Raw genomic sequence first — 8,795 nt, 5'->3', positions numbered from 1 at the left:
CGGCAGTCTCTGCATCTTCATCTCTGGATTGTGGCCTGCAGTTCCACTGCGGCCCACAGGGCCAGCAGGCCCCATTTTACACCCAGCTATGTGCTTACTAAGGAGAGAGGACTCTCTAAACCCCAACAAAGTCAAGAACAACCTCAGAGTTTCAAGAGATTGCAACTTTGGCCATCGAATGGAACCATCCAGACCCTTTTCAGAGGCTTCACGAGACTCTCGTTCCACAGCTAAGTCAACTGCAAGTTTCGTTCCTTTCACTACACAGAGGTTTGTTGTAAGCTATCGTATACTGTGCTTTGAATTCCCAGACAGCAACATAGTTTTGGCCCAGATCCAGCCCACATCTGGCCCGTGTGAAATCTATGCGGGCCGGATCTGGACCGACACTGTTTGCTGTCTGGATTAGAGACCGATGGTTCTTTCAGATGGTCAGCTCAGCTTCATTTCCCCTGTTTCTGTCCGGTTTCATTCATCCAGTCTCACTTACCCTTCCCATGTACCATGTATGTGTGATTTGTGTGTGTGTGTGTGTGTGTGTGTGTTGTTGCAGTGCAAACAAATACAATAAGCACGTTAATACCAAAACATTTGCAATTGGAACAATTTTCTGAGAGAAGTGTTGCATTTTCAGACAGAATTTCAAGGGTGCCGATATTTTTGGCCATGACTGTATGTAAAACAATCAGATTTTAAATTCTCTACACTGTAAAAAAAGTCCGTAAAAATACAGTACAATATACAGTAATAATTTGAAGGAATTTTCCGTATTTGGTTTTTACAGGTGTTTTTCCCTATTTTTTAAATTACGATTTGCATTGTGGGAACAAGAAGCTCAGTCCATTATCGGCGCGAAAACAGTGCTAGAGCAGGCGCCATTATTCACAGAGATAGTATCGGTCAAAATGTTATTTTAAAGTCAGATTTCGGGTTTGGGAAACTGTTCTTACACTTTCGTGGTAAATTAGTTTTTGTTAAATGTAACATAAACTGTAGCTTTAACTTAGTTGCTGTCTTGTTTGGCAAATGAATGTTGGAGCCGTCATATTCAACATTTTCAGCACACCGTCACATCTTACTCGACACATGGAGGTAAGTTATTTGTTACAGTCTTCTCACTTTTAGTTTTATAATTAAAAGTTAATTAACTTTTTTAATTGTTGTTGCGTGTATTTGTTACTGAGCATGGCGTAGCATCGGCACATTAAGGTTACTGAGGTGAAGTTGCAGCTGTAAGAACGTTAAATCTGAGGTACAACTGTGTTTAGAGCGCTTTATGCCTTCAACAGGAGCTGGCAGAATTGTCAAGAAAAGAAGACCATTTACGATTTTTTTTTTTTTTTTTTTTTTTTAAGAGATTAAGATAAGACTAGGTGAAGATCTGACATCGCAGAATTCTTCAAGGATAACACGCCTTTTCTGCCAAACGAGGTAGGTTTAGACTTTTTATTGTCTTATGTTAAACACACACACACGAGAAGTTAATTCGGTAAAGTTACTGGCACAACACGCATGTCATGCACGCGCAGAGATTGCCGCTTTATTATTATTATTTTTTATTTATTTCAGACAGCGCATCGTAGCGCACCGAGTTCTCTCTCGCACTTACAGGGACAAAAGCACACAGAATTATGTAAAAATTACCATTTTTGGCGAGTGACAGTCTTAAATAAGTTAATGTCTTGACTGATAAAGAGTTGGGATGTGTCAGATGTGAGTCATGTTTTAAAGGGACAGCAGTTCATGAGATTCATGGTGTTTCTTTTGTTTTCTTTTCTAATGACATATCTAATTGCTGCTGTACTGTACACCCCAAGCACCCCCTGCATTCTTATCATGGGTTTGTATTCTGTTTTATTTATTAACTGTTTTTATTTTATTTACCATTAGGCCTGTTCAATACTGACAAAAAATTAGTCATTTATTCAGTTGACTTTTGTTTGTGTAGGAAATATTTAATCAATGTTTGGAGTGGTTTTCTGACTTCACCATGTGTTTTTTGTAATTTCTTATTTGGTTACTGGTGATTCCAGATTGCTGTCATTCAAGAAGTTATCATTTCCTCCCATTGTGGCTGAGCTACACATTCTCTTTGTTTTATTTTAAACATAAAAAATCCAGAGGAGATGGCACCTACGCTGGAATCCATACAAATGTAAGGAATCTGTGTAATGAGACTGTGTATAAAGCATTTTATTGTGTTGCTGTTTAGTTGAAAATAATCAAAGGGTTAGTTCACCCAAAAATGAAAATTCTGTCATTAATCACTCACCCTCATGTCATTCCAAACCCATAAGACCTTCGTTCATTTTTGCAACACAAATTAAGATATTTTTGATGAAATCTGAGAGCTTTCTGACCCTCCATAGACAGCAAGGGTCCTACCACGATCAAGGCACAGAAACGTAGTATAAGGACATCATTAAAATGGTCCATGCGACATCAGTGGTTTAACTGTCATTTTACGAAGCTATGAGAATACTTTTTGTGCGCAAAGAAAACAAAAATAACTTTATTCAATGAATTCTTCTCTCCTGGGAAAGTCTGCTACCATTAACGAGAGTACCACAACGCATGCGTGTGCGTTCATTTGCCAGTAAACAAAGTGCAGCGTCAGCACCACCGTGGGTCAGAGAGCTCTCGGATAAATTAAGAAATATCTTAATTTGTGTTCTGAAGATGAACAAAGGTCTTACGGGTTTGGAACGACATGAGGGTGAATAATTAATGATAGTTCACCCAAAAATGATAATTCTATCTCTTTAAGTATATCGTAAAACATCGTTGACAAGATTACATGACAGATGCAATTGTAGACCACTGGAAATGCAAGTTTAGCATTTTATAAACAATGTTTGAACTGAAAAGTATTTGGAATAGCAGCTGATAATTCAATCTCAACCTGTTCTGCATGTTACTCCGTACTTCACTTTCATTCATGTAGTTTCTTGTCATTTCCAGTCTTCGTATGAAGAAATCCTGAACGAGGGTCAAAGGTTGAGATGATGGGAACCTACGGTTCCAAGACTTTGAGAATCCATGTACAATTTGAGCTTTTTTCAAATCTCAACATGGAACTTGGACTGAACATGCAGAAAAAAGGGAAAAAAGTAGTTTCCACAAACTGGCACATGGCAAGAGATACTAAAAGCACACAAGTGTAGTTTAGTATAGTTGTATAGTATAGTTTCATATTGAAATGTGAGGCATGAGTGCATGAATCTTTGTTTTTTTATTTTCAAATACTGTACAAGAAAGTATTTTTTGCAGTACCATGTCAATTGTAGATGCAGATAATTTAGCATGAATTAGAGGTTAGTAATCTAACTTAAAGGGTTTGTTCACCCAAAATGTTATATGAAAAATCTTGTTTCAATCCTGTTAGACTTTTGTTCATTTTTGGAACACTAATGAAGATCCTTTTTAATGAAATCTGACAGCTATACCTTATTGGAACTTGAAATGGTAGTTGTCAATGGAGGGACAGAAAGCACAGAGATTTCATTAAAAATACTCTTTGTTTGTGTTCCAAAGATGAATGAAAATCTTATGGATTTGGAACGGTATGAGGGTGAGTAACTGATGACAGAATTCACATTTTTGGGTGAACTGTCCTTTTAAATAATATTGTGTTCTACTATAGGTTAAATGGTGTAAACACTGGAACATTTCACTTGACTATTGACTGTAAGTCTATAGCGATTGTTATTAATGACAGCCCTGTCTTTGTATTAATTTTTTTTCCCCCATGTATTTGAAAATATTTTGAATCTTGACTGTTTCGCAATGAAGTTTATCTTTGTGACAACTATTTGGTGCAACACCAATATTGTATGTCAAGTACCTGCTCATGTTTTCTTTTTTCTGCATGTTGCGTTTTAAAACTAAAAAGTGTTCGACAATACAAGCATTTTCAGTGGTGCTTTACACATTGTTAAATCAATTGATGTAATAATATTTTTGTCTTCACCTGTTTAAGGCAAATAAAAGCTACTGAACACACTTTTAAGAATGTTTACATGAGGTAAAAATAAACCATGTTCAATTTGTATATTGCGCTGGATTTATTTGCTACTAAAGATAGGCCTATGCTATTTTTTTTTTTTTAGAAATTTCTGCATTAAGGATTGTCCGTTTATCGCACAGAAGAAAATGTAAATCTACAGAATTTTCCGTTTTAATGTTGAAGGAAATAATTGATTAATGAGACCAAAGACTGCCCGTTAGATTTATCCCAAAATAATTATATCTTATGCTTAACCACCACAAATACCTCAGAGCCAGAGGCAAATTCCAGAAGATCTGGCTGAAGTATGCCTGCTCTTAGCGGGTTCACGAGCGCTGAACGGTTGCTCACATCTCCCAAAACGTTGAAACTAATTTCTTAAATTTGTTTGTTAACTTTATTAACAAACCGCATATTTATGCCTATGAAAGAACATTCTCACCTAAAAAACTACATTCCGTTATTTATAAAATAATACATAATAGTACAAACCGTATCAGTGATACAAATACGTTGGAGTTCACTAGTTCTGTTTCACTATTTTACAGACACACACACACACACACACACACACACACACACACAGGTGCATCTCAAATTAGAATGTCCTGGAAAAGTTCATTCATTTCAGTAATTCAACTCAAATTGTGAAACTCGTGTATTAAATAAATTCAATGCACACAGACTGAAGTAGTTTAAGTCTTTGGTTCTTTTAATTGTGATGATTTTGGCTCACATTTAACAAAAACCCACCAATTCACTATCTCAACAAATTAGAATACTTCATAAGACCAATAAAAAAAAATTAAAAAAAACATTTTTAGTGAATTGTTGGCCTTCTGGAAAGTATGTTCATTTTCTGTATATGTACTCAATACTTGGTAGGGGCTCCTTTTGCTTTAATTACTGCCTCAATTCGGTGTGGCATGGAGGTGATCAGTTTGTGGTACTGCTGAGGTGGTATGAAAGCCCAGGTTTCTTTGACAGTGGCCTTCAGGTCATCTGCATTTTTTGGTCTCTTGTTTCTCATTTTCCTTTTGACAATACCCCATAGATTCTCTAGATGGGGTTCATGTCTGGTGAGTTTGCTGCCCAGTCAAGCACACCAACACCATGGTCATTTTGGTGCTTTTGGCAGTGTGGGCAGGTGCCAAATCCTGCTGGAAAATGAAATCAGCATCTTTAAAAAGCTGGTCAGCAGAAGGAAGCATGAAGTGCTCCAAAATGTCTTGGTAAACGGGTGCAGTGACTTTGATTTTCAAAAAACACAATGGACCAACACCAACAGATGACATTGCACCCCAAATCATCAGACTGTGGAAACTTAACACTGGACTTCAAGCAACTTGGGCTATGAGCTTCTCCACCCTTCATCCAGACTCTAGGACCTTGGTTTCCAACTGAAATACAAAACTTGCTCTCATCTGAAAAGAGGACTTTGGACCACTGGACAACAGTCCAGTTCTTCTTCTCCTTAGCCCAGGTAAGACGCCTCTGAGGTTGTCTGTGGTTCAGGAGTGGCTTAAAAAGAGGAATACGACAACTGTAGCCAAATTCCTTGACACATCTGTGTGTGGTGGCTCTTGATGCCTTGACCCCAGCCTCAGTCCATTCCTTGTGAAGTTCACCCAAATTCTTGAATCGATTTTGCTTGACGATCCTCATAAGGCTGCGGTTCTCTCGGTTGGTTGTGCATCTTTTTCTTCCACACTTTTTCCTTCCACTCAACTTTCTGTTAACATGCTTGAATACAGCACTCTGTGAACAGCCAGCTTCTTTGGCAATGAATGTTTGTGGCTTACCCTCCTTGTGAAGGGTGTCAATGATCGTCTTCTGGACAACTGTCAGATCAGCAGTCTTCCCCATGATTGTGTAGCCTAGTGAACAAAACTGAGAGACCATTTTGAAGGCTCAGGAAACCTTTGCAGGTGTTTTGAGTTGATTAGCTGATTGGCATGTCACCATATTCTAATTTGTTGAGATAGTGAATTGGTGGGTTTTTGTTAAATGTGAGCCAAAATCATCACAATTAAAAGAACCAAAGACTTAAACTACTGCAGTCTGTGTGCATTGAATTTATTTAATACACGAGTTTCACAATTTGAGTTGAATTACTGAAATAAATGAACTTTTCCACGACATTCTAATTTATTGAGATGCACCTGTGTATCCTTACCCTTGTACACATTTTGTAATTGATATATAATAATCCAATTAGTAGAACAAAATATGAACAAGCAGGAGATGTAATGCAGTACTTTGTAATGCAGTAAATAGCAGGCTTGTATTATTTAATGTATCTTCAGCTCAATTGAATATAATTAATCAATTGTTTTAAATCGACTAATTTACCATATATATATATATATATATATTTAAGTAACTTTCATGTAACCTTAAATACAGAAGATTAAGATTTAAATTCTGTATTGTATTATTCTGTATTATTCTGTTTGTATTTATATCAGGGCTGTCAACTTGAACACATTATTGCATACAATTTAATTCAAAGGGTTACCTTACCCTAATTTAACACAAATTAAATAGAAGCTCGAAAAATTTGGTGATTTAATATAATTTGTCACAAGAAACACTGAGCATCTACAATGGCATGTGCACCTGCAACCCTGGTAGGTGGATTTCTAATTTATATTTTAAATTCCTTTTCTGAAAGAAAATTAAATTGCACTCTGCTCTGGATAAATGTAAAATTGTGTGCATACACTACAACAAAGAACTGACCTACCATCAAAGCTCAACGAGTTTCAATTGTAAAACACACCACATATTTTACTAGTAAACTGACAATAAATAAATGGTGCATGCTTAATTTCATGATTTTCTTTTGTTTGTTTTTGTTAACATTAAATAAGTATAATAATAAATAATAATAAACACTTTAAATAAGGTTTACTAGTTAATTTTAATTAATACATTAACTAATATTAGCTAATGATACAGTACAGTTGTTACAGTATTTATTAATATTTGTTAATGTTAAGTGATAAAAGTATAACTGTTCATTGTTAGTTCATGTTGGCTCAGGTCCATTAATTAATTTTAACAAGTAAAACTTTGAATTTTTATGTTTTGGAAATGTTGCAATTAATATGAACTTAGATTAATAAATGCTTTACAAGTATTTTTCCTTGTTAGTTCATTTTAACTAATGTAGTTAACTAATGTTAACAAATGGAACCCTTATTGTAAAGTGTTACCAGTTTTTTTTTTTTTTTTTTTTTTTGGTTGGACGAGTAATGGCACTGCTTCATAAATATAATTACTTATATGTATGCTTATAATTACGCATACAGTAGGCCTGATGTTTAGTTTTCTTGGAAAAACACATTAGCGTAAGCAACCAGGATTACAGTGTATATGATCAAAATATGTATGTGTGATGGTGTGTGTGAGAAAAAAGTGATAAAGTTTGTGTGTGGTCTTACATCAACACAACAGTCCTTAACCAAAGGTAAGTGTAGCCATCAGAGATCCTTCAAGGAGAAAAAGCCACTTTAGAAAAGAGAATAAAAGGGCGGGGAAAAAATAGGAATAAAGGGAGAGGGAAAAACAGAGAAGCGCTAAGCAGCACTTCACCAAGCCCCCTCGTGTGACCCGTCCCACTCAAGGTGATCATGGGTCAGGACAGAACTCAAAGGAGGCGAGGCAAAGCTGGCCCATGGCCACATAAAAACACCGCCTCTCACTCCCCTTCCCCCTGCTTCCATTTTTATCCATTTCTTTGTTCAGCGGCAGGTCAGCTTTGAAGCCTTTGCTTTGAGAAATAAAAAGAAAAGGAAAAAAAAAAAAGCAGCATCCATGAGCAGATAGCATTTCCACTATTATCATTTATTCTCAAAGACTACAGACTGAAGCACTTGCTATAATATGCTGTAGAATTCTGGCATATATCATTGTTTTCTTCATAATTATTTCTACAGTTCTAAGTGCGTAATTGTCTTAAAGGAATAGTCAGACAAAAAAATAAAAAATAAAAATAAATAAATAAAATATTTAAAATATTATATGTTTCATTAGGCTGTTGCCTCTTGTTAAACTGCTTTAATTACATTCTTTTCCACATTAGTCTACACTCCATACACCATAATGACAAAGCAAAAACAGAATTGTCACAACTTCGTAAAAAAAAAAAAAAACCTTAAATAAGTGCATTGCATAAGTATTCATACCCTTAACTAAATATTTTGCTGAAGCACCTTTACAGCCTTTTTTTTAATTTAATTAATTTTTTTTTATGTTTGATGTGACAAGGTTTGCTCATGAGCATTTGGCAATTATCTGCCATTCTTCTCCTCATCTCTTCACCTCTCAAGCTCTGTCAGGTTGGATGGGGCAGATGCACATTTTCAGGTTTCTCCAGAAATATTTGATTGGGTTCAAGCTCAGGCTGTGCCCGGGCCACGCAAGGACATTCACAGAGTTGTCTATAAGCCACTCTTGCTGTGTGCTTAGTGTCATTGTCCTGTTGGAAGAAGAAGCTTCTGCCCAGTCTGAGGTTCTGAATGCTCTGGACTGGGTTTTCATTAACTAAGCTATCTTAATATTTTGGTGCATTAAGCTTTTCTTCTACTTTGATGAGTCCCCTCAATCCCTGCCGCTGAAAAACAGTCCCACAGCATGAGGCTGCTACCAGCACACTTTACTTTTGGGATGGTACTTTGCAGGTGATGAGCAGAAGTGGTTTCCTTCAAACATGATGCTTGGAATTAAGGTTCATCAGACCAGATAATCTTTTTTCTCAGAGTCTGGGGGTCCTTTAGGTGCTTTT

At 36.2% G+C, this 8,795-nt stretch overlaps 1 long non-coding RNA gene across 1 annotated transcript; it reads left to right on the top strand.

Moving 5' to 3' along the window:
* Positions 1-1,332: 1,332 nt before the first annotated feature.
* LOC131553451 (uncharacterized) lies at positions 1,333-3,835 on the top strand. Its single transcript, XR_009274187.1, has 4 exons — positions 1,333-1,431; positions 1,818-1,840; positions 2,034-2,155; positions 2,962-3,835. It is a non-coding gene; the product is annotated as an uncharacterized LOC131553451 (long non-coding RNA).
* The last annotated feature ends 4,960 nt before the right edge of the window (positions 3,836-8,795 follow it).

The sequence above is a fragment of the Onychostoma macrolepis genome, chromosome 14 (assembly GCF_012432095.1).
Source record: "Onychostoma macrolepis isolate SWU-2019 chromosome 14, ASM1243209v1, whole genome shotgun sequence".
Lineage (NCBI taxonomy): Eukaryota > Metazoa > Chordata > Actinopteri > Cypriniformes > Cyprinidae > Onychostoma > Onychostoma macrolepis.
This window is presented reverse-complemented; position numbering and strand designations above follow the sequence as displayed.